Below are 26,206 nucleotides of genomic sequence, written 5' to 3'. Positions count from 1 at the left end.
TTATAGATGCATGCATAATGATAAATGTTTTATGGGTTCTCTAAGCTATGAAAATTTTTATTTATACATTTGGACCTTGGACAAATAATTCACGCCCACCTCTTAGTTATTCTAAAGAATTTTGACAATTGGTATTAGAGCCATCTACTTAAGAGGACTAGTTTGAAGGTACTAGAAGCACAAAGGTCAAGATGTCAAAAAGAGAAGTAGCCAAGCTTAATAGAGATAACCTTCTTGCATGGAAAATTTTGACGAAGCTACACTATGGAGGACTTGGAGATCATGGAAAATCTACCATTACTATTTAGCATGTTCATCTTGGTAGAGCCCCAACAGCTGAGCATATAAAAAAGAAGAAAGAACATAACCAGGCAATTTTTGAGATTGCCTCTACCCTAAGTTATGCTAAATTTGATGATATCAAAAGTCTTAATAGTGAAAAAAGAAGTGGGATGCCTTAACCACCATTTATGGAGGATATGCTAATGTTTGAAGAACCAAAGCTAAAAGTCTTAGAGGTAAGTTTGATGATATAAGAATGGAGAAAGGAGAAAATATTGCTCAATATGTTGTAAGGAGATACTATGCCAAGGAAAGTTTTAAGGCCACTACTACCCATATATGACATTAGAGTTTCTTCAATTCAAGAACTGAGATGTATACCAGGGAATGATCTATCACTTGAAGGTCTGGCAAGTATGCTCACTACTTTTGAGGTCTATCTAACTTTGATTGTTACTATTAGAAATGTTTTTAGAATAACTGAGAAGGGGGGTGAATTTGATATTCAAAGTCCAAATGTCCAATTAATTTTTTTCATTAAGTGTGCCCATCAAACTATTAGTTCATCCAAGCTTAAACTTTCCTAGTTAGCAAGTTACTGTAAATCAACATGTAAGCATAACACATGAAGAGTCAACACATAACATAGTGATTTACATGGAAACCCAATTTGAGAAAAACCAATAGTAACATGCTACTCAACTCTCACTTTTCTAAAGTGATGCCCTATGAAAGGCCTACCATGTTAAAGGTTTACAACACACTGTTAAACATGACTTGGTTAAAGGATTTAACCACCTTGTTAGAAGTGGGCCTGGTTAGAGGACTTTAGAACATTCACTTGGAATGTCACCCTATTAAAGGATATACAAATGGTTGTTAAACCAACCTAAGTCCATAGGATTTAACCTTAACTGATACAATTGCTAGAGAGTAACAATAAGAGGTTTTGACCTAATTACAATTCACAACTTATCTTGCAAATTTTAGATCACTCTTCAGCTTCTCACATTGCCTGACTTTCACTCTCTACAACTTTAATAGCTTGTCCTCATCTCATGCTTTGTCTCCTTGAGTCTTCATCTTCAATGTACCAGTGCAATCATCTCTCTGACCAATTATCAAAGCAAAGTCTCTATGCTCTGTTCTTCCTTTTCCTTGATGTCTTCTCCTTAACACCCTTCAACCACTTCACAATTTGGCACACAAGTAACTCTTTCTTCTTGACCTATGACTCCTTAAATAGATGTATGGAATCCTCTTTCCCGCTCAATTCTTCCATCCTTTAATTTCAATTTGAATGGATTAGGTTGGATTCATTGAGTCTAACCCATATCTTGCTCCTTCTAGAAACATCCTGAAGAATCCTCTTGAATTTTCTCAAAAATGGTATACATAATATTCTATGCCTCTAGCTCATCATCCTTATCCTCTATATAGTTCACAAAATTCAATGTAACAACCATGTCAGCTCAGATTTGGTGAATCTTTGACTTTTCGAATAATACAATAGCTTGGCACTATTGAAATTCTGGTGCTCGGCACATATTGTGTTACTCGGCACCAACTACATTTCATTGATGCTTGACACCTACTATGAACTTACTCAACATCCACTAGGTTTTCTATTTTATAAGCTCCTTCTGTATCACTTAGCACCTAAAGTTCACTTAGTACACACTAGATTTTTTATTTGCTCGGCTCTAACTAAAAAATCTGCATGGTTCTAACTAGCTTTCTTGGCACTCACTAATGAACTTAGTTAAGCTTTGTAGTCAACCTTGTTATAACTTATTCCTCCAATGTTTCTAAGTATGGCCAACCTTTGAATCTTCAAGTATATTATGAATACATCATCTTATCATTGTCTTAACTAATCTTTGTACTTTATTACAAAACCATAACTCAACCTTTCCCTTAGGTGCTTTTGTTACATCTTGCTAATTAAATCCTCTTCATCAATCAACTAAGTGACAGTACTTGGATCTTATAAGAAATCTTCTTTCTAGCAAATAATAGGTTCCATTCTGATCAACTAGATGTGTAAATGCTATCCTTTCCTCTTAATCTTTGACACCAATTTTCTACAACGACCTTAATAGGCTCTACTTTTCCTTCATCTCACATTCCTTTCTCCTCTCTTACTCTTGCACTATTCAATGGCATCAAGACTCCCTTATAAATATTAGTGGTCTATCATGCATCCTTGGTTAAAATGTTCCTACTCAAACCCTTGAAATTCACCCATTGGCTGCATGCAATCTCCAATTTTTTGATTGTTTACATGAGCATCACATAGGTGATTGTGAGGATTTGATCTTATCCTTTTATCCTATCAATGAGTCATGCATAACCATTTTTCATCTTGGCTTGCAATTGCACAAAATTTTATGTCGATCCTACATTGCTCAGTACATGAAGTAATACTGATGCTCGACACCATCTATTTTGGATTGCTCAACATCTACTATAGTTTTTTCATTACTCGACAACTATTAGTTTTCTACATTGCTTGGCTTCTACTAATTCCTGAATTACTCTGCTCATATAGGATTGCTATGTCACTTGACACCTATTGAATTCCTACTTTGCTCGGCTCTTATTGGATCTTGAGTCACTTAGCATCTACTGTAATGTGTTGCACTCATGAGCAACTATAGTTTTCTTGGCACTATCTATGACTTGGCACATAAAGAAATTCTAGCTCGGCTTCCATTGTATACTTGGCATGAATAGTGAAGATGATTAAGTGTCTTAACACTCATTTGTCAATCTTACTTATAGATCAACATGTAATGCCATTTGGTTTGAAAAATGGTTGTGCAACCTATCAAAGGACAGTAACTACAATTTTCCATGACATGATGCATATGACCATGGAGGACTATGTGGATGATACCTTGGTCAAAAGTGCAAAACACAATACTCATCTACAAGATTTGGGACCCATCATAGATTGCATGGAAAAATTAAATCTTTGGCTCAATCCTAAGAAATGCACATTTGGTCTCACATCAGGAAAGTTTCTAGGATACATCATGTTTGCAAAAGGAATTGAGGTGGATCTGGAGAAAGTTCAAGCAATTATGGATATGCCTCCACCTCGAAACATCAACTAGATGAGAGGTCTACAAGGAAAACTCCAATCTATTCACAGGTTCATCTCACAGTTGGTAGATAGATCATGACCCTTCACAAAAACTTTACATAAGGGTGTCAAATTCAAATGGAATCAGGATTATGAGCAAAGCTTACCATAGATCAAACAATATCTTGTCAATCTGCCAATCCTGATGCTTCCTATCTATGGGAAGTCTTTGATTTTGTACATTTCAACAACTAAAACATCTCTAGGAATCCTATTAGCTAAAGAAAATAACAATAACAAAGAGAGAGCTATTTACTACTTGAGTTGCACAGTAATCTCTTATGAGAGGAACTACAACATCATTGAGAAAGCTTGCTTGGTATTCATCTTTGCTTCTCAGAAGTTGAGACACTACATGCTTTCCCACACTACATGGTTGGTAGTTAAAATAGATCCACTAAAGTACTTGCTCAATAAGGAAGCTCTCATAGGAAGATTGGCTATGTGGGTTATGATAGCGAGTTTTACATTCAATATGTTAAATTAAAAGCTATCAAGGGACAAGGAATTGTAGATCAACTAGTAGATGAACCTATGCAAAGTCTCCTATCGATGAACATTGATTTCCCTGATGAGTCCATTTTGACACTCACATGCCACACATGGGTGATGTTCTTTGATGGGTCCTTCACACAATAGGGATCTAGTGCTAGATTACTCTTCATAATGCCACAAAGGTACTCATTACCCAAAGCATAGAAGATTTTGTTTCCTTGTACAAAAAACATTTGCAAATATGAGGCTTTGATTAATGGCATAAAGATTGCAGCTAAATGGAGAGTTGATTGTTTAGATATCTTTGGAGACTCTCAGCTTATAATCAACCAGGTTAATGATGTGTATCAAAAAAAGGATGAGAAACTAATCCCTTACAAATGCATGGTTGATGATCTGAAGAAGTATTTTGTGCACATCACCTTCTAGAAAATTCCTTGAGCAGATAATAAAGTGGCTAATGCTATGGCTACTTTGGCCTCCTTGCTATAGATGCTTGAAAATGATCTCCAACACGAGTTCTTGGTGGAAGCGCTACATGACCCGGCCTATAGCAGCCCTAATTCTAGGATGATCTATTCTATTGTAGAATTAGAATCATCTTGCTACCATCACATCTATTCCTACCTCTATAACCAAATGATTTTGGAAGGTTTGACCTAGAATGAGAAATATTATCTAATCTGCAATGCTTCATGGTATGTCATTATTGCTAATGATCTATTTAGGAGAGGTCTCAATGGAACATTGTTTACATGTTTAGAACTTGAAGAGTCTAAATGTACATTAATTAGCATTCATGAGGGCATTTTTAGATCTCACTCAAATGGCTTGACACTAGCTCATAAAATCATTAGAGCTGGTTACTATTGGCCTAAAATGGAGTAAGAAGCTATCAAGTATGCTAGATCCTACAAGCATTGCTAGCTCCATGGAAATATGATCCACACTCCAGCTAGAGACCTGATTCCATCTACTAGAACATGGCCATTTCAACAATCAACCTTTGACTTGGTGGGTCACATTCACCTAACCTCTTCTAATGGACATAATTTCATTATCACAGCTATAAAATACTTCACCAAGTGGGTAGAGGTAGTACCTCTTGCAATAGAGAACGGTAAAACTATAGCTATTTTTATCACAAACTACATCATCTATAAATATGGTGTACCATCCTCAATCATTACTGATAATGGAGGATAGTTCAAAAATAAAGACCTCAAAGAACTATGCAAGATATTCAAAATCACACAACATTGGTCTTCTATTTATTAACCCTAGGGTAATGGTCAAGCTAAGGCATCCAATAAGGTGATCCTAAAGATCCTCCATTGCATAGTCAAAAAAATTGGTAGAGATTAGCACCTCCTGATTAATCCAACCTTGTGGGCATATAGGAAAAGCATCAAGACCCCAATAGGTACAATGCCCTTTGCTTTGTTTTATGGAGTAGATGTTGTGTGTTGGTGTTTTAAAAAGAAACTAAAAACTATTGAACAACAAAATGCTCAATACCAAGATGACATTACTCACACAATCTAAAGACTAGCCAATTCTTATTAACAATTGTATGTGCAAAGCATTTGGGCCCAACTTCAACAAAACCAAGGGTGGTCTTCTACTATTTTGGCTCTACAAAACCAAGGTGGGTATACCCAGGGATGATACAAGATTGGGAAAATTGTATGAGAATTATTTTAGTTTCATTCTGATTCTCATCTCAAATCCTCAAATACATACACAATTCTTGATAACTTGATAAACACATCCCATATAACAGATATGGCAAAAAATTCTTCTATAGATCTACAAGTCTCCTCAACAATAGTGGCTAACTGAAGCTAAAACATTCCATGCAAACAAGTACTGGCCAACTTTTAAGATCTATAGGAAATAAAAGTAAAATTGATTTAATTTTGCATTTTTGACAACCATTTGTGACATATTTCTCTTTCAGTTGGATCAAATTTGATTAGTGCCTAATCCATTGGGGTTCAGAGTCTACTACAAATTTCTAGATCTAATTTTTTGCCTTACAACAAATTTCATCAGCAATTCTTATCAGAATTCATCATTCAAAATCATTTCCACTACTACAACAACCTTATCAAATTCATCAAAGCTTTTACTTAATCCATTGAACTAATTGTAGTGATGAACATATATACAACCTAACTAAATTGCATTCAATTGCACAAGCCTTTACTCATACAACATCAAGATAACCAACTAATCAAAAGGAGACAAAGTTTAGTAAGAACTGATATGGGGAAAGCTCATAATTTGTATTCATTTTCCTTGAAAATTGTATACAATTTATAGTAAACTCAAAATGACCTTCAGAAAGAAACATAGATCATTCTATATTCATGTATTCTCACAATCTGATAGAGAAAATATACCATCAATTTTTTGCTGAAAACAATGGACCAAAAATAGACTAAGTATATCACTTAGAAAAATAGAATTTAGACCATCACATTGCCTTGAAAACTCACTTATATAGGCGTGAGTTGCAACAAGCAAAGGGAAAATGTGATTGAAAGGTGTCCCTTACATGGAGAAGATCCATACATCTGCCAGAAAAGAAAAATGATTAATAGGAATTTATGCAAATCATATATTCTCTTGGGGGCTTCTATCTATCACCTCCTTTTGCTGATATAGCTCCAACTGTGATTTTGTCATATATGTAACTGCTAAGCTTGTCCCTGACAAAATCTATTCTGATGATTGAAAACTGACTTGAACCCATGGGTTTTACCATTATTATGATACTGGGAGAAACACCCTTACTTCCCACTCTTCGCTGATTAACACAACTCCTTAAGATAATGGGATTAACCCTTAAGAAACAACACTCAAGCATGGAAACAATGTGGCTGTCAAATATAAGAAAATGAGAAATTTCTACTTAGCCAATCATGCCTGTGTCCAAAACCAATTTTCAACCAAAATTTGTCACCTACTGACACAAAAAGATGTGCACTAACAAAAAGTTAAAGGGACTATTCACATGCAGCCCATGGGTATAAAGTCTTCTTCACCTTCTCTAAAAACTCTGCACAGGGTCCTACATACTTCTGCTACCATGGCATTGAAGTGTGCCATCTTGAAAATTTCATTAGAGAAAGGTGTTACTGTTGACAAGAATTTTATTTTATCAAGTCTACTCTGTGCTCCTCGCATTACCTTAGTAGCTTGAGCACAACCCATAAAAACACCTGGGATTACTAGTCTTCCTTGATCAAAATTCCACATACTGACATACGAGACAAACAAATTCCTCTCTACAAACCAACTTTCAAACAAACTTGAACTAATTCGAGAGGAAGAAACACTAGGGATCCAATTACTCTTGTCAAGTAATCCCTCTACTATCCATAGTCTAAGAGTTAGTGAATTCTTTGGAGCCATTTTTGCTATACCATGCAAGGCTACAACACTTCAAAGACCAGAGTAAAATATGCACTTGGAAATCTCTATTTTGTAGTTCTTTTATGCTATTTGGTACTTGTGCCAAAATCTACACAATCCTCTTAGTAAATGATCCTATTCAGAAAAGACTTCAAATCTTTATTCGCATAAGGTGCCATTGAGAAAATCTTATAAGTTACACTCTATTTTTTCTCTTCACATGCGAAAGTTTTCGTATCTCATTAATATGCAGAGTGTCACTACCTTCAATATTTAAACCTGCCTCGTCGATCTTTGAAATCATATGATTAAGGAATGAAAACTAGGCTGACTCAATGTTCCTTTTAGCATGTTGGTAGTCAAACCAATAAATTGCTTCCATCTATATTTTTTCTTCAAAGCTGGCATTTCAAACTGGGCCCATAGATGACCAAGGATACATGTCATTGACTCGTTAACTCACTATACTTATCTTTCAAGCACCTTTCCATGGAGAGCTAGCAATAACCATTGATCTTGCTTTGATCATATGGTAGATATTTGAAACAACTTTTAAGAAAACAATGGTGAGTCCCTCGCTTGTTAACTCACTATACTTATCTTTCGGACATCTCTTCATAGTGAGTTAATGAGCACTGTCAATCCATACTTGATCTTGTGGATAGTAATTTACTGCAACAATGGTGTGCCATCGCTTGCTAACTTGCTATACCTAAATTTCAAGCATTTTTCCATAGTGAATTAACAATGGCCTTTGATCCTGGTTTGATCTAACAATTAGAATTCTTTGTGTGCTTTATACATGGGGAGTGGTTCCATATACTGTTGTCGCTGAGATGGTTGAACACATTGGCACACACATGTACTCTTTTTTTATCTTTTAATGACATCACATGTTGTCAGCAGCCTTGTTGCATTTGTGTCTTCCAGGCAGGTCGCTACATTGCTACCAACAAAACATTAAATATCTATCAAATGATACAACGACCTGCTAGTAAATAGACACCAAAAAATAAAGCTCAACTTGCGTAGAAATAAAAGCAAAGTTTGCATAAGATTTTCTTCAGGATCCTCAAAATCATTTCTAGTTATAAAAGAATGTCATGTTTTGCAATGATTGGGCCCTCGCTATGTCGCTATCAGAAAAGTGGTGTTATTCTGGCTAGTGATATAGCGAACTTTGACGGATTCTCAATTTTGATGACAAAAAACAACACACACATTGATTGAAAACCCTACCAATTAATGTTGGTGTTAGAGAAGGTGGTCATGCTCATTTATAATACTGCATGGGAACTTCCATGGTCATATCAACCTATTAAAAGAACATTACCTTTTTTCACAAAATTTGGGCATTTGCTATGTCACCACCAGCAAGTCATATGGATTTTTTTGATAGTGACTTAGTGAATTACTGGAAAAACTTGGATGCCGGTGACACCATTCACAGTTTTCTTCATGTGCATTTATTCTTAAAGCTGACAAGCTTGGGATACAACATGTGCCAAAATTTACCTCATGTTAACATAATTCTCGGTGCCGCATTTCACTTTTCATTATCACAGACATGTGTCATCAATCTTGCTAACTCACTATATGTAACAATCGAGCATTTTTCTATAGCAAGTTAACAATGACCATAGATTCAAAAGGATCTGATGGTGGGGTAAAACTTCGTTCACAAGGATTGAACAATGAACTCAACACGGGCAAGAAAAGAATATTCGCTTATCCTCCTATTTTTTAAAAAAAATTTGCACCAGGGAAAATTTAAATGGAATGGGACAAAGGGTTTTAACAAAAATTTTCAGAGGCTAACAAAAATATGACTTATCTAGGAACCCTACTCACCATTAATGGAGACAATCTAAATTTTCTATTCCTTGACAGAGGAATTTTGTCATATGAAAATTTAGACCAACATTGTGCTTCCAATAGAGGTCAAGATTTCTACCTTGAGAATCTCTATGAATGGCCTTATTACTAATGAAGATTATAGGATAGCTTGGCTTCAAGAGCTAGTGCTACTAGATGAACATGAACAAGTGGCATGTGATCATCTATTAGCTTATCAATAGTGAATTTCAAGAAGCCACAATTAGAAAGTTAGGCCAAGTGAGTTCTAACTAGGTGATCTCATCCTAAGAGAGGACCCTAAGAATCAATAACAACAAGTCCAAAAAGGGAAGTTTGAACCAAACTTGCTTGGTCCTTACATCATTATTGGAGTGTATGGATCTAGTGCTTACCATCTTTCCATAGCCAAGGGAGAAGTGCCCAAGGAACCTATCAACACTCTCCACCTAAAGAAAATTTTCAAATGATCTGATTACATAATCTCTTTGTACATACCTATATGTCCTGAAAAAAGTTCTAAAAATTGCAAAAAGTCTTGAAAAAATCTATTATCTTGGTGAAAACCTAGCAATGGGTGCCTTCGCAATAACAATTTTTTTTAGAAAATTCAAAAAATTATTACCTTGGTGGAAACCTAGCAATAGGTGCTTTGGTAACACCAAAAAAATTTTAAAATTCTAAAAAAATACCAAAAAAAATCAAAAAGAGAAAAAATACAAAAAATTTGAAAAACAAGAAAAGTGCCATTGGTGAAAACCTTGAAACAGGCATCATGCTAGCCAAAAAAAAAAGAAAAAGAAGAAGCTCTACCAAGAAGGTGAAAACCTAGTAAACAAGTGCCTCTTGTTCCTAATGCTCCATCTTGTAGTGCATCTTCTAGCTTCTTGTATAGTTGATTTACTACTTTTCCCTCTTTTGGCTAACATATCCATTGATTGAGTCTTCTCACATCTCAAAGGCATTCCCCTTTAGTGTCATAGAATCTTTTTCACAACAATCACTAGTGGTCCTCATTGCATCTACCTACTATCACTAGTGTTACTCTTTCTGAGATTCTCCTCATAGAATCTCTTTTGTGATAGTTACCTATTTTTCTAGCTCTATCTACCTACTATTGCTAGTGTCACTCTTTGTCAAGATTCTCCTCATAGAATCTCTTTTGCAACAATCACAAGTTGTTTCAGCTGTGTCTACCTACTATTCCTTGTCTCACATTTTGAGATTCCTTTATGGAAGATCTCTCTTGCATTAGTCACCAGTCATTTTGGTTGTACCTATCTACTATTGCTTGATCCTCTTAGGTTCTTTACTTTGAAGATTTCTCTTTGACCTTAGTCAATAGTCATTTTGGCTACATCTGTCTACTATTGTCACCCTACTAAAGAAATTTATTTGAAACATGTTCAGGACACTAACACTAGACATCAATCCTATGACACAAAAATGAACTCAAAATGATGAACTTGTTTGGATATGCTGAGCATTTTTCTTTGTTTATTTCAATTTTTTTCTTCATCACGTCTTCTCGAGCAACTTGATGATGTCATTCTAACTAGAGAAGTCATGACTGGGGGCATGATCTTTTCTTTTCTTTCTATTGTAGTTTAGTTCCAATAAGTTGGCATATTCTTAGAAGAGGGGTGCCCACTATAAGAGCCTCCATCTTGTATTGGATGGCCAGGTGTACCTCAACTCCTCTTATACAAATACATCAATAATTTTGGTTCTTCTCCTTGTCTATTGGAGTGAACTCTTCATGCTACTATAAATACTGATACTCATCCTACTAAATGAACATATGGTTCATTATGAGTATACCTAGCACACTTCTATCTTAGGTTATGAATGCAAGTGTCATTTTGGATAGAATAAATACTGAGTACTTAGCATAAGACTGATCTCTTGTCTATTTGGTGTTTCTGCCATACAAGCAATATTCTAGTCATCCTAGTGTTTATGCTCTGATGCTTATGTTAACTTGCTACATCAAAACGGATGAATGTTCTCGTCATTCTGGCTTCTTTTGCCTTGAATGCTTACATTTCATCCCAAAAAATCTATAACAATATGTCCTATTCATATTTCCATTATTGCAATGTCAGTAGGAATTGTAGGACATATAGGATTTTGATCTATGCTCAGTGATGATAAATTGTCGAGGCTTGGTAACCAGACCTAGGGTTGCTTTTAACATAGTCTTGCATTGCATACTTCACTTGCATAAGCACATGATTAAATTGTAACTTTGTTTCTATCCTTTTTGATGGGGGATTGTGGATATCTTCAAACATATTAGGATTCTCCATGGCTGCACAAGCATTTGGTTCTTTGGTTTGTATTTGTGCACTCCTCGAGGGGATACCTATCATTGTCAAGAAAAAAATACAACACTTCATGAGATGTTAGTTCATTTCCATATGCATTAAATCCATACACTCATGCCATTTATATTTACATAATAAAATCACATCACATCAAACATACATCCATTACATCACATTTTGCATCTCATAATCATCATATAAACATCTGATGTACATCAAAGGAAAAGATAGACAATGAAAATGACATGAACACAATGCTACTTGGCTCAAAATCTCATATATATCTTGAAGAGTGTGTCAATACAAAAAATGAGTGCTACTTGAGTGTTATCAATAAAAAATGATACAAAAAAATGCTGGCATACCAAGCAATACATAGCTAGAATCAAAATTGGAGGTAAGAACATCATATGTCTAGCTGTGGCCTACACCATTATCTCATAGAGGAGGAGGAGGAAGTGGCATGTTTGGTCTTGTCAGTGGGCATGCACCTCATGAGTCTCATGCATACTGTGAGAAGTGAGGCACCTTCTAAGCCTCATCAGGCACTGTTGTCAAATAAGTTACAAAATAATAGGCCGTTCGATCCATCTACAGTCTAACCTCATCCTGCAACATCTCTACCCTTTGTTTGGCTGCTTGTACCTGCTCTTTTAGCCTCTGGATCTAATGATCTTGCTCCATGATCCATGCATCCCTAACTGCCAACTATATCTATAGATCTCCCAACTACTAAGAGGCCTAGTGGATCTGCTCTCTATACTACCATAGTGCATCTTGTGGCCCAGTAGTAGGCTACTCCTATATCTCCTCGTCCAACATCTTAGGGGCCTGCTCTGCGGGTGCATGCTACTCCACCCTCAACCTCTATCGCTAGCTCTACTCCCCATCTAATGTGGGGGAATCTACACCTATTTTAGTGGACCCTAGGGTTCTTTTTGCTAGGGTAACTACTACTGTGGTACCTACTACAGTGCCTGTGTTGCCATCCCCAAAGGATCTATGAAATTTGGGATAGGGTAGCTAATGAAATATGCATGATATGCCAGCATCACACCTGCATCTAATACCTTAGAGATGTAATCCCACTGCATTGCAACTAGGTTGTGCACATCAATCATGGATCACCTAGGATCTAATGTCATTGGCCATCCCTATATTAGATCCTGGGCTACTCTCACATAGGCACAATACTCATGTGATACATCCTTCTTTTAGCCATATTGTCTCCACACCCACTTGATAGGAAACCTCTCAATAATCTATGTGGTCCTACCCACCAATGGATATGAAGAGAATATCTATCTATGCTCCCTAGGAGCATTATCCCAATCCTCAGTCTCTCTCCAGGGCCACCATACAATAGATACTAGCTCATTGAGACAGGTCCTCCAATGATCCATCTTACCCAAGCCTGCCTGGGTAATCTATCTCCATTAGCATCCAAGCATCCTCAAAAATAGGCCTCATCACTGGCAGGTGCTCCCATGCCCAGATCTATAAAACATATACACTGATAGCCATGCTCTTCCACTCACGATATACAATCTCTTGCATCTCATAGAACATGTGTGCCAACATGCACTAACCCCATCCAAATCACTCAGGAGAATCAGGCATATGTTGTAGCATGATCCCCCATTTGCACTCTAGCCCATGTTGTCCTCTGTCTAGCATCAAGAAGTAACTAATGAATGTTGCAAAAACTAAAGCCAACCTATGCATTTGGCCATATTTATGGATGAGCTCATCCTAGGTGATGGCTTTCCCTATTGCTAACTCTCTCTAAAAAATAGCCCATAGCCCCTCTGTCCCTACTCGGGGCACTGTAGCATATACCACCCATAGTTCATGGAATGCTATGTGAAAAATCTTGTAGATGTCCTCAGAGGTGATGGTCATCTCTCCCTGGGGCAAGTGGAAGGTGTTCATCTCCGAATGGAGACACTCCAACAAAGTTGTCAATAAGTCATGATTCACCAACACTGTTGGGATCCAACATAGATAGGTGAGACCCAATCTATCAATGTGGGCCATGTCTACATCATCGAGGCTCTACAATAGAGCTCCATACGGTGGATAATGAGACCTAAATGTTCCATCATCAAAGACCTCCTACACACACGAACAACAACAATGTGCAAATAGTTAGTACTCACTCCAAAAGTCAAAACAACAATGAAATGGAAGCAAATTCAAAGCTAAAAAATCAAAAAATACAAGTTTTAATTCACATGTTGTGGCTAATTTTCATGCGAGACTACATTTCATCATGTCAGAACTCATTTCTTCATGCAAGATAGTGCATCTTTGCATGAGAAATCAAGTCCTCACATGAAGAAACATGATCTCGCATGAGAGGCAATGACAATATGAGAAAACTTCACCCAATTTCTCACACATCTTGTGTGAGAAGTGAGTATCTCCCACACAAGATTTCCCACTGGTGCATGAGAAGAAACACTGGGTTGGTGGATCTTCATGCGAGAAAAGATTGGCTTTTCACAAGAAAGGACAGTCTCACATGAAAATCAATTAACGACCTCCTAAAACATGCTCAAATGTGCTAAAAACTACCTTAAAATGTGTGAAAAATCAAATACAAAGCTAGCTTATCGACCACTTACCGGAGGTTCATCGTCTGTTGGTTGGCTATGTCATCAAGAGTGCTTGAAATAGTGAAATTGCACAGAGACTACCATCTTCCTCTTAGAGCTCCTATTCACTAAATAGAAATGGCACAAATGATTTGAAAATGACCCCTTGGGCCCTTATATAAGTTTTTACCTAATTTTTATAAAATGCTTTGATTTGCATAAAAATCACCCCACTAGCTAATTTGACCATTGTGAATCCATTTTTGGGATCAAATTCAAATCTGACACACTTAAGTGGCTCAAAAATGTGTTTTAAAATTTTGGGACCAACGCAATTGAACGCTTATGTAGCCTACATTTTTTTGATACTTCGTGACTCTTAGAATCTTTTTAACTCACAATTCTTCATGTTTTCAAAATTTATTTTGGAAAAAGTCAACTCAAGTCAACTATATTAAACTCTAGTAAACTTTTGGTTAAACTTGGTCTTTTGGACCTTGAAATCATGTTGAATTGACTCTAAAACTTCTGTTGATCATTTTGCTCTCTTCTACATTCTGTTGAATCTCATATTTCTTCTATATCTCTTGGCATACTACTTTACATCATATTTTTGGTCTGTCATCTTTCAATTTCACACCCGGGGGGTAGGATGATTACATCATTGAACTTAAATTTCCAAACAATCTAAATCTTTATTGCTCAGGGGCATCTTATTTCCCCTCTTTCTGGCATCTTTTCCATCTATTACATCTTACAAAGAGTTTGATGGATAGGTATTGGGACAATCTAAACCCTGACTCTTGAGGACCGAGCCTTGTTTTAAGGATGATTCTATGACTCATGATTCAATCTTCTTATCTACTCACTTTCAAGAATTTAGATGTTCTATCTAGATCCTTAAAGGTTAAGCTTCATTCTAGAGATAATCTTTTAAATGCTATCAATCTTAGGTATCTAGTTGTTCTATCTAGATCCTTAAAGGTTAAGCTCCGTTCTAGAGATAATCTTTTAAATGTTATCAATTTCGGGTATCTAGATGTTCTATCTAAATCCTTAAAGGTTAAGCTCTATTCTAGAGATAAAATTTTAAATGCTTATCAATTTACTAGTATCTAGATGTTCTATCTAGATCCTTAAAGGTTAAGCTCCATTATGGAGCTAATCTTTTAAATACTATCAATTTCAGGTATCTAGATGTTCTATCTAGATCCTTAAAGGTTAAGCTCCATTATGGAGCTAATCTTTTAAATACTATCAATTTCAGGTATCTAGATGTTCTATATAGATCCTTAAAGGTTAAGTTCTATTCTAGGGATAATCTTTTAAATTCTATCAATCTCAGGTATTTGGATGTTCTATCTAGATCCTTAAAGGTTGAGCTCTATTCTAGGGATAATCTTTTAAATGCTATCAATCTCAGGTATCTGGATGTTCTATCTAGATCCTTAAAGGTTAAGTTCCATTCTAGAGATAATCTTTTAAATGCTATCAATCTTAGATATCTAGGTGTTCTACTTGTATTCCTTAGGATTAAGTTCTGTTTTGGAGATGGTCCTTAAAAGCTTATCAATTGGTCTCTGTGACATCAACTTTAGAAGCAATCTTATTTCTTAATCTGTGCATCACACTTTCTAAATTTTTTTGAATTGAACATATTTTTGACACATTCATTCAAAGAGGGGCAAAATGTAATACCCCAAAATTGGCTCATTACCATGATCATCAATTTTGGTCTATTTTGATCAATTCTAAAGTCCTATTTCACTAGGCAATTATAGTACTGATTTTTGCTACTTGACTTAATTATCAAATGCACAAAACCCTATATCTACATTAATTAGACTACTTATTTAATTCCTAAGTATTGACTCGAATTAGTCACATTAAACCTATTAATTAAGATTTAATTTAATTTGAAGTATTTGTACTTTATTAAATTAAATTATATCCTAAGGCTAATGTACTAGGGAATTAAAATATTTAATTTAATAATTATGTCCACTTTAATTAATTGAGTTAGATTATTCAATTAAATAGAAAAGGCATTTATGAGGTCATGTCTCACTTTATTAAATTAAATAATATCGTCAAATTTCTCTCTTCAATTCTAAAATGAAAACTCTAAGTGAACTACTTCTTGGATTAAAATCAATCTAGTTAACTTGCTCTCACACTTATGAAGAGTTCAATTAACTACTCATCACACTCAGATCTAAAACAGTTAACTTCACCTACACAATGAAGTTTCCATCTTAATTAAATTTTCTATCTAATCTTAACCATCGATCAAGGTTGATGTTGATCATTGATTCATTCCTGGATTCTATTTAAGGGTCTCCCAATCCCTCATTACAGAGGTTGAGTTGAATTGGTATCAAATCTTTGTTGAATTGTGCACTCACTCACTCATTATTCGCATAAGCTTCCCATTTCTTAGATTTTAATATCATATAGTTTTAATATGTACTCATATAGTTTATTTTTTAAATATGTTATTAGTTTAATTTCATCTTTCATATAGAATAATTGCATATCACATAGACTTAATTGCACTCAAAATCCTTCATCTTAGAATGGTCTTGTTGCTTGCATCTCAACTCTGAGAGCATAAATAGGCAAAATCAATCTAGTTAGAAGGCAATAGGTTGGCTTGCTAGACCTCTTGGATGAACAATCCCATGTTCACTCCAAGATAAATCCACATACAAGGACCATGTTGCAGTGTAGGTGAAACAATTGAGGCTACATTTTCACTTATATAGGGCCAACTTTGTGGATTTTGGTGAAACTTGTATTGTAGTTGACTCTGGTAAGTTATGATTTTGATTGGTACATATGTAATGCATTGTATCATATCCAAATAAGGTATCTACACACATAATAAGAAGAAGTGCAAAGTGAAGAAGTCTACAAGAAATATAAGTGACAACAAAATATTATCTATCACAACAAGTTGATCATTAAAATTCAAGGAATATCAGCCAACAAATCAATTTTTTAGATCAAAGATCAATCACTAGTTCATCCTAATAGGTTCATCAGTTAATTCCTTGAACATGGTAGAGTTAACAATTTTTGATAAATCTCTTTATCGAGTGTATACTTCATTGTATGTTTTGTAAATTCTTCGACAAGGTAGACCTCACAATCCATATTGCTCCTAATAGGGTGGATCATCAAAAATGATCAATTGTAGGCCTTAATAGGCCAACTTTATACTATAGTTCTAAAGCTTCTGGGTATCATCCCCACCACAATTTTACTTTCTATTTGGAGGGTTTCTAGGTCACCATATCTGGTGTCAAATTTCTATGAATGGTTTTTTTCTTCCATTCTTTCATGCATGCAATTAGATCATAATATTATATGAAGGATTAATTGGTGAAATAAGTTGAAGTTTTATTTGTTCCTTATTCAACCCTCCCCTCTCAGTACCTTTTCTACATCATATTTTTAACCCTTGCCAGTTTTGGAATATGTTAAATTGAGTTGGAACAATGATTTAGAAATTATTCTACATATTCACAAGCTATTTTTGGATAAGTACAATTGATGGGCTAGCACCCAAGGAGACATAAGTAACAAAAACAAGGAGAAAAATATCTTAATATAATGTTTTCCAATTTTGAATGTAATCTATACTCATTTATGAAGTTAGAGTATATTAAGAGTCATGTATATATGATGTATATAGTGAAATCTTAAAGAAAAAAAAGTCATAGTCTAAGGGGGACCACTATTTTCAGTTTGTGATGTAATGAAAGGTCATGACAAAGTGTTTTTGCTTCCAAGGTTAAAGGGTAAGTATGTTGATGCTCTCCAAGTTATGTTGCCAATTAGTATCAAACACTTATGTTAGATACAATTGTCTAATTGTGTGTTGTCTTTGATGTCAGATAAATGTCATATCAGTTATCAGTCAATGTCTATTGAGCTCAGTTGTCTAGATGACTGAGGTAATGATTATTGATGATTGTAAGTCATAATTGAGCCAACTTGATAATCTAAAAGGTATATATGAGAGGTGAAGTTGAGAATTTTAATGTATGGATGAGTGAGTATACAAGTTTATTGATTGTTTGAAGAGGAAAGTGTGAGAAAATTTGAAGGATGGGTAGATATCATTGAGGAGCGGCAAAGTTATATTTGATCAGGAAGGATCTAGTGTGAAAAAAAATAGAGATCTATAATCAGAAATTTAGTTGCATCTCATTCAGGTCAATTCATTGTTACTTTCTTACCATTGTAGTAGTGATTCCAAAATCTCTTTGCAAATTTGGTTTAGTAGCCATTTGTAAATCCTCTAACAAGGTGACAGTTCAATTGAATTTTTCTAAAGACCTTTTATAAGGTCACTCCTAACAAGGTGATTATATCCTTTAACAAGGTCACACATAACAATATGTTTTGTAGCCTTTGACCAAGTTGGGTCCTAACAGGGCTCACTTGAGAAGAGTAAAAATTAGTAGCTAGTTACTTGGTGGTTTTTTGCATATTGGGTTTCCATGTTAAATTTGGTGTCTCATGTGTTCATGTTATTTATTTTATACTTTCATTTTAATCACCATGAATGATTAAGATCTATTAAAGTTAACATACACTGCATTTACCGAGTTACAATATTTTAAGTATGTTTACTGAGTGACAATAGTAACTAGTTTTATCAGACATCAAAGGGATCTGTGGATTTTTTTTTGTGGTAACTAATTAACCCCACCTCTCACTTACTTCATCTATATTTCCAACAATTGGTATCAAAGATTTTGGTGCTTATAGGAAAGGTTTCAAGGACCTAAGCTAAAGATCAAAATGTCTTACAAGAGACAAATTCTAAGGGTTAATAGAGATAACTTTTTAGCATGGCAGGGATTGATGAGATGTCATCTAGCTTCCATTGGTGATTAAGGATTGAAATACCTTGATTTAGAATATACAACTCCTTCTGGTACATTATTTATTAATGATATTGTTGAGAAGAAGACTCATAACACCTTGATGATAGACATTGCATCTGCTCTTAGCTATGAGGAATTTGATGATATCAAGGACTGAAAAATTTTGTTTAAAATGTGGAATAAGCTTAAAGATATCTATGGTAGTGATGAAAATGTGAGGGGATCTAGAGTAGAAAGTCTAAGAGGACAATTTGATTAGATGAGAATGAGAGAGGATGAAAACATTGCCAAATATGTTGAAACGATCAAAGAAAGTGTCAGTACAATCAAAGCTTGTAGAGGAGATATCAGGGAGGAAACCATTTTAAGTAAAGTTCTTAGAAAATTTCTTCCCATTTATGCAATTAGAGTATGTACAATTCAAGAAATAAGATGTGAAGAAAATCACAACTTTGGATGCCATAGTAGGAACATTGATAGTCTTTGAGCTAGACAATTATGACAATTACGTTCCAGCTTCCAAGAATATTGAATCTGCATTTGAGGATAAGCTTTCACATAAGGAAAAAGGTAAGAAAATAAAATACTCTTAGTCAAAAAGTGAAGAAGAATAAGAGGAAATTTCCAATAGTGACCTTGAAGTTGTTGAAACTCTATTTGCAAGGAAATATTCTAGAGGCAAAGGAAAATACAAAGGTAAAGTTTTCTTAATCTATTTTTCATGTGAAGAAATTGGTCATATTACAACCAGGTGCTGAAACAAGAAAAGAAAGGATGAGAAGAAAGGTCACAAGTGCAATGGCAAGAAATATTCCAAATTATTCAAGGACAAAGGTAAGAAAACATGTTTTATGTCTAAAGATTCTAATAATAGTGAAGATGAAATAGTTTACATTGCTATGAAAGATTAATTTGATGATGATGAGGAAGATAAGATGGCATTTATCTCTCATGTAAGAAATAATGATACATGGATTATAGACAGTGGATGTTCACATCCTATGACTGGTGAAAAAACAAAGTTTGAACACTTTGAAGACTATGATGGTGGTAGTATAAGGTTTGGAAACAATGAAACTTTTTGTATAAAAGGAAGAGGATGAATCTCATTGACTACAAAACTTGTATGTGATAATGACTATTGGGTCAAAGGACTAAAACATAATTTTTTGAGTGTGGAATAGCTAATCAATATTGGATTCAAGGTGGAATACATGCATGGCAAGGCAAGACTATTGGATGACAAGGGAAAATTGATTGGATCAGACAAATAAATAAAAGGTAACTTGTTTTATCTTGATCTTGGTGAGTGCTCATGTTTTATTGCTCGAGTTTAAGAAAGTTGGTTATGGCACAGAAGGTTATGTCATGTAAATTTTGATAACATGGTGAAAATAAGAAAATTTAGGAAAGTAAGAGGCATTCCTAGTTTGAAGAAACCTAATGATGGTCTATGCAAGAATTGTCAGATTGGTAAAATGGGAAAGACTAGCTTTAAAAGTTAAAACTATTAGTCTGAAGATATTTTGTAAATTGTGCATATTGATCTATGTGGACCTATTAGAATTGAGAGCTATACTAGAGAAAAATCCTTTATTCTTTTTATTGATGACTACTTTAAAATGATGACTATTATGTATCTAAGAGAGAAGTCAGAAGCATTTGAGAAATTTGAATGGTATTTGAAAAGAGTAGAAAAGGAAATAGGAAAAAGATTAAAATGCTTGAGATCAAATAGTGGTGGTGAATTCATCTCCTATGAATTCAATAACTTTTCCATTGAAAGAGGAATAAAAATACATGTATGAGCTCTTAGAGCTCCCAAGCAAAATTAAATAGTTGAAAGAAGAAATAGATCCATGATGGATTGTGCAAGGAGTCTAATGATTGAAAAGAACATTGCTATCAAATATTAGAAGCAAGCTATCAATACTATAGTTCATACCTTAAATCAAGTACAGTAGAAGAAGGGCTCATTTAAAACACCGTATGAGTTATGGTATGGTTATAAACCCAATGTAAGTTACCTAAAAGTATTTTGAAGTAAATGTTACATCTTGAAAGAATCTAGAAAAGGAAAATTTCATGTGAAAGGTGATGAAGATATATTTTTAGAATATTCTTGCAAGAGTAAGGCATATAGATGTTTGAATTTGTCTACTCGCAAAATCATAGAAAGTGCACATGTGAAAGTTGATGAGCTTGTAGAAAGGACTGAAGAAGAAAGTAGAAAGGAACCATAAGATTATAGGAAATTTTTTTACATTGAACCTAATACATTACCAGACACATACGTCAATTAAAAAACTTCTACTCTTGAGTCTTCCTCAATCACCAAGTTGCAAGAAGTTCAAAACAATTCACAAGGACCTAAGTCATAGTCAGAAGCTATCGATCCAATGTCTACCAAGTTTGAAGGACCTGAGCTATAGACATAGCAACTAGAGCCAGAAGTTGAAACTCAAAATGAAGTGGAACTTAGTCAAAAGGAAAAGAACCTATATTGGCCACGTATGTTAGGAGACATCATGCACCAAATCAAATTATTGGAGACAAATCAAAAGATACTATGACAAGAAGTAACCTAAAAAGTACTTATTTACTTGCAAATTTTGAACCTGGAAATAAAGATGCATTGAAAAATGAAAGTTTGATTGAGGCTATGAATGAAGAAATAGATCAAATAGAGAAGAACAAAACTTGGACTCTTGTACTTAGGGATAAAGATAGAAATGTGACGGGTATTCAGGAATAAGTTGAATGAAGATGGTAAGGTATCAAGAAACAAAGCTAGATTGGTGTGTAAAGGATATTCTCAAGAAGAAGGTATAGACTATGGTGAAACTTTTGCTCCTATTGCAAGATTGGAAGGTGTTAGGACCTTGCTCACATATGAAGCACATAAAGGATTAAAGGTATATTAGATGGATGTTAAATCAGCATTTTTCAAGGGTATTCTTGATGAAGAAGTCTATATTGAAGAACCTAAAGGTTTTTTTGATCCAAAAAAAAATGACATGGTCTGCAAGTGACATAAAGCATTGTATGGTCTGAAGAAAGCTCCTTAAGCATAGTATGAGAGATTGCATAACTACCTTATTTAGATTGGTTTCCAGAGAACAAATGATAAAAATAGTTTATACATCAAGGAAGGAATAGATAACAAGATTTTTTTGGCAAAAATATGTGTGGGTGATACTTTTTTTTACAGGGAATGATGATCAATGCAAAAAAAATTTAGAACAAATGAACAAAGAATTTGAAATGTCTATGTTTGGTGAGATTAACTTCTTTGTTAGTCTTCAGATATAATAGAGAAAGAATGGTATCTACATTATTCAATCTAAGTATATCAAGGAGATACTCAAGAATTTTGGTATGGAAGATTGTAAACTAGTTGGTGCAGATGCTCATAAATGGTTCACATCTATAGTTTCATCACTTCTTCATCCTAATTTGTCCTATATTCTCATTCTACTAACTCCAATCTTTTGGCCAAATTGACCATGATTTATCATTTGTATCCTCTTTCACATCAATTTCATGTCATTTCAAAATCATATCAAACCAACTCAAAACCATTTCATATCAACTCAAAATCACCCTAGATCAACCTAAAATCACATGAAATTAGTCCTAATCATCATGAAACATATCAAACATCCCAAATCTATCATCATTTTTCCATTCCTAGGCATTGTTGTGGCTTTTAGTGCCTTGGAAACCTATCAATCTATCAAATCTTATCAATCTGACCTTAGTGTTATCGTAGCTATTAGTGCTAGATAAAACTATCATTCATGTCATCTAATCTTTGACATTGTTGAGGCTTTCAATGTCAAATAATGACATCATCAAACCACTTTAATAGTATTGATTGTGTTCATCGATATTATTATAATCAACCTTCTCAATCAATCTCGATCTTGTTGCATTTTACAAAGTTAAATGTTGCATATCAATTAATTCATGTCATGTGTCCTTGGAATGTTATCAATTTCAATCAATCAATTTTACCATGGCTTTGGTCTATCCATCATCATCATATTCAATTACTATCATTATCATAGCCTCATCAAAGGATACTATTGTACTTATTTAATCTATTTGGCCAATCATCTACTAATCTTCTCTATAGGATTAAATAACCCATAATTTAATCGTATGTCATTTTACTAATTATTTTTCTTAACTAACCTTTCCAATTAATTGATATTTTATTAATTAATTGGTTCATCATCTAAAAACCATGGAAATTCTTAATTTCCTAAGTCATATTTTCCTCCATTAATTCCGTTTTTACTAATTTCTATTTTATGGAATAAAGGATTTTTAATTCACATATTCCATGAAATATTGACATTAGCATCACACTCGGGTATGAAACCTCATGGATTCTCCTTTGACACTTGGATATGATATGTCATAATTCAATATTCTTATTGTCTTATGCATGTCTATCTTTGGCTTCATTCGTGGTAGATTCTTGGCTTTAAGTGGGCTTAAGGTGTCATATGGTGCATCATATATTCTGTCCCATCTTTAGCCAAGTTTGACTTCCATGCATAAAATAATCTTACAATTGGCATATTATGTCATATGCATCATGGATTCTCAAAGGAATCTCTTGCCACATCACATATCTAGGGTAACAAAACCAAGGCTCTCATCCTCCATGCCAATTATAAAATGAGCATTCTTTCTCTCATTTTCAGTCCCTAATTCTTGAGTTCATGAGTCCCTAGTTCTTCTTATCTTTTGTACTATTTCTCTCACATTAAAATTGCAACTTCAAGTATTCTCATAGCATCACCATTATCATAGACTTTTCTTCAACTTTGTGTGCACTATAGGCAATTTTGGAGCTACATCATCTGGAGAAGAAAGGACATGGGAGCTACAAATGAAAGAGGGGGTTTCTAACCTTGTGTTGCTTTCTTTATTAATTTGGCTTTCATGGTAGACTAGTGGGGTCTAGCATATGTTATTGGGTTTGTGATTTTCTCATAGTATGTTATGCATTAGCCCATTTTCTAGGTACTACATTTTGGTGAACTCGACATGAACATGCTTATCTAACTTGAGTTTTCTTGTTTTGTGCTTTTCAAGTGCAAGGAAGGAGCTCACTTGGAAGTGTATAATGACTATATACACTTCATTATCAGACCTAGATTAATTAAGGGGTGTAGTAGTATGGTTATATCCTTTCATTTCATGCATTTTTTTAGCTTGCTTCCCTAGGGTGCACTCTACTATGTTAGGGCACACTTGGGACCCCTAGGAGCATTTTTAAGGGCCTAGGAGACACCTTAACCCCTATCTATTGCTCCTAATTTACCAGCTACACCCAAAAACTACCAACTATGCCCTTCTAGGCCCCAACTACACCATGGGCATAGTTTTCACTATGTAGGCACAGTTGGGTAGTATAGATTTCAAAAATTTTAGTTACTGGGTCTTGATTGGGCACGGATTCCCCATAGTCTACATCTGGGCTCCCAACTACACCCAAACTAGCCCCAAGTGTATCATGCAAACAATTAGTGCTATCTAGGTGCACTTAGGGGAATTCTAAGCCATTTTGGCCTTCTAGGGTGCAATATGCTCTATCAGAATGCACCTGGTTCATAGAAAATACACATATCACTCAAAACCTACATCTAAGGTTTCCTTTTGCTTCTAGGACATATGTTAAATGGTTTTGTATTACTAATGGCTTGTTTGTAGCATGTGGAAATCATTGGATGAAGACATGATCATGAAAAGCTACTAATGTTTGTTTGTAGGACATTTTCAAAGACCATTGTGTGTTTGTCAAAACCATGTGTGTGGATTTCCTAGGTTAGATAACACTTCATTTGGTGCTTAAAATGAAATTTTTCTTTTCAATCTAGCATGTCTATGGTGTTTAATCCCTAAGGGTTACATTGGACATATCCTCTCCCCTCACCATTCATGGATCTTGGATATAATAGAAATCCATGTAACTTCTATAGGAAGCCTACCTTAGACCAAGATACTCGATATTGGGTATGCTAGGGGATGATCTCAGAGTAGTAACAGGCCAAAAGCTAGGCCAACATTTTAGCTGCCATATAAAATTTGATTACAGTGAAATATGTGTCAACGATATTGTTGTGTGATAGCTCTCCTCCAGTACCCTTTTCGTGTGTCAAATCTCGGTTCTTGGGGATGGGAGACCTTCTGTGGAAGTTTATAATTCAATTTCCAAACGAAATGCCCTTACTTAAACCCATGTTTTAGTGGCCAAAATCCTTTCTATCCACTGGCTCAAGGGGTCACACATGTCCATGAAGACATCCTACTTTCTCATGGTCCTTAGTAGATGCAATAGTCCCTTGGGAAGTCATGCCCCTTGGGAAGTGGATCTTGGTAGCCCTAAGAAGTGAGTGTGTTGTAAGGGGGAGCTTGTGGTGACAAGATCCTAGTTTTTCCACTCTAGATAAGTGCAACTAAACTTTGGTTCAAGTGGGAATTCAATGGATATAGTCCTAAAGCCTAGGTTGTGGTGTGACTATTCACTTTTAACAATAGTTATTCTTGTCTTAATGTGTCTTGCATGTGTGTAAAACATTAATCAAGATAAAAACCAATTTTCAAATTCACACCTTGGAAACTTGCAAGACCTTGTCAAAACATTACACATTGTCAAAACATTACAACCTTTGTCCAAACTTTGCAAACTTTGGTCCAATACATTAAAACCTTGGAAAACATGGCAATTTGTGATCATAAACATGCTTGGCAAAACATAGATTTCATCCTTGTATAGAATCCATTTACATTCACCCTAGTCTAGACCTCATACTTGCATCATATAGGTTTCATCTTGTCTCTTTTAGCACTTACTTTGTATCCCTCATTTTCACATTGCAATCATTAGAGTTTAGCTTACATCCTTTGCATTTCACACTCAAAATCAGCACTTTGCATTGCCCATCTTATATCTTTGCATACCCAACCCTCATATTAACAACTTTAACAATCATTATAGGTTTCATAAGCATCATTTTGAAACTCCATGTTGGTCTTAGCATTGTCCCTTGCTATTTAGTCCTCTATGACATCAATCTAGAAAACATAACACCTAGAATTGTCTTAGTTTTAGCCTAGTTTACCAATTGCACCTTGAAACTACCAACTGCACCCAAACTAGCCCCAACT

This window comes from Cupressus sempervirens, chromosome 8 (assembly GCF_028749045.1).
Source record: "Cupressus sempervirens isolate cs-2001-9-10 chromosome 8, ASM2874904v1, whole genome shotgun sequence".
In the NCBI taxonomy this organism is placed as follows: Eukaryota; Viridiplantae; Streptophyta; class Pinopsida; order Cupressales; family Cupressaceae; genus Cupressus; species Cupressus sempervirens.
This window is presented reverse-complemented; position numbering follows the sequence as displayed.